Below are 2,292 nucleotides of genomic sequence, written 5' to 3' on the forward strand. Positions count from 1 at the left end.
GGGGCAGAGATAGAGCAGCCGTGGGCAAACTACGGCCTGCGGCGGATTCGCTGGTTTGAAATGAATAAAACTAAAAAAAAAAAAAAGACCGTACCCTTTTATGTAATGAAGTTTACTTTGAATTTATATTAGTTCACACAAACACTCCATCCATGCTTTTGTTCCGGCCCTCCGGTCCAGTTAAAAACCCATTGTGGCCCTCGAGTCAAAAAATTTGCCCACCCCTGGTCTAGAGGATTTATCCAGTGATGTCAGTGGTGTATTAAAGTCCCCTACTATGATTGTATTATTGTCGATCTCTCCTTTGATATCTTCCAGGAGTTTTTTTTATGTATTTGGGTGCTCCTACATTGGGTGCATATATGTTTATCAGGGTTATATCTTCTTGTTGTATTGATCCCTTTAGTATTATGAAGTGGCCTTCCTTATCTCTTGTTATGGCCTTCACTTTGAGGTCTATTTTGTCCGATATAAGTATTGTTACCCCAGCTTTTTTTTTCGTTTCCATTTGCCTGAAAGATATTTTTCCATCCCTTCACTTTCAGTCTGTGTGAGTCCCTTCTTCTGAGGTGCATCTCTTGTAGACAGCAAATGTATGGGTCATGTTTTTTTATCCATTCAGCCACTCGATGTCTTTTGGTTGGAGCATTTAGTCTGTTTAGGTTTAAAGTTATTATTGAAAGGTACTTGTTTGTAGCCATTTCTTTTTTTGTGTGGATGTTTTCTTTCTGAGCTTTTTATTTCTTCTTTTTAAACCAGTCCCTTTAGCATTTCTTGTATTGCTGGCTTGGTGGTGATAAACTCCCTTAGCCTTTTTTTGTCTGTGAAGCTTCTTATTTCCCCTTCAATTTTGAATGATAGCCTTGCTGGATAGAATATTCTTGGATTCAGTCCTTTGCTTTGCATCACTTTGTAAATGTCTGTCCATTCTTTTCTGGCCTGATGTGTTTCTGTTGAGAAATATTTGATAATCTAATGGGAGATCCCTTGAATGTAACTTTCCGTCTCTCTCTCTTGCAGCCTTTAAGATTCTCTCTTTGTCCTGAACATTTGCCATGGTAATTATGATGTGTCTTGATGTGGGTCTTTTTGGGTTCACCTTGTTTGGGACTCTCTGTGCTTGTGTGATTTTTTTTGTCCCCACCTCTGGGAAGTTTTCTGATATTATTTCTTCAAATAGGTTTTCTAACCCTTGTTCCTCTTTCTGTTGTTCTGGCACCCCTATTATTCGTATGTTGTTTCGTTTCATGTTGTCCCATAGCTCCATTAGGCTCTCCTCCTGTCTTAATTTTTTTCTCCAATTGCTGTTCAGTTTGGGTGTGTTTTGTTTCCCTGTCTTCTAATTCGCTAATTCGGTCCTCCACTTCTCCTAGTCTACTGTTGAAACTTTCAATGGTGTTTTTTATTGCAGCTATATCACTCTTCATTTCTTCTTGGTTCTTACATAATTTATTGATTTTTTCATCTGTTTCTTCTTGCTTCTTGCATAAGTTGTTGATTTTTTCCTCCATCTGATTTATGTACTCTAGGACCCTTAATCTGAATTCTTTTTCTGTCATGTTGCATGCCTCTGTATCACTTAGCTGCTTTTCTGGCAAGTCCTCTTTTTCTTTCCTTTGGGGATTTCTTTGTCTACCCATGTTTGACAACATATTTTTTTTCTTTTATTCATGCCCTTGACCGGAATCGAACCCGGGACCCTTCAGTCCGCAGGCCGACGCTCTATCCACTAAGCCAAACCAGTCAGGGCTACCCATGTTTGATCGTACCGCCATATCTAGATGTTGAGTCGTTCAGTGGCTGCTCCTTGGGTGGCAGTGGCTCCTTGGGCTCCGGTTGCTCCTCGGGTGGTTGTGGTAGCAGTTGCTCCTCAGTTGGTAGCAGCTCCTCTGGTGGGTGCTGTTCACAGTTGTGGTGGCTCCTCTGGCTGGTGGGGGGAGGCTTCACACACAGCTGCTCCAGGGCAAATTTCTTAATCAGTAAGACTATCAGAAGGACTTTGAAGGACAAAATTCTTTAAATGTATTACTTCAGGATTTAAATAAACTCAATGTGAACAACTTATTTAAAAAATTGGTTTTGACATTCCACAAAGCTGACATGTTTTCTAGTCAAAGGGGCTGTTGTAGCCAGAGGTGAATTCCAAGGCGGTAACAGCGGACACACGTGAATCACAGTCCGGCCTTTCCCTCACTCCCACCTCCTCCCACCAGGACACAGATCCAAAACGTGCTTCCCATTCCTCCTGAACCGTGTCCATCATCTCTACTTTCGTTGACTAATTGGATTTTA

The sequence above is a fragment of the Myotis lucifugus genome, unplaced genomic scaffold (assembly GCF_000147115.1).
Source record: "Myotis lucifugus unplaced genomic scaffold, Myoluc2.0 scaffold_507, whole genome shotgun sequence".
NCBI lineage: Eukaryota > Metazoa > Chordata > Mammalia > Chiroptera > Vespertilionidae > Myotis > Myotis lucifugus.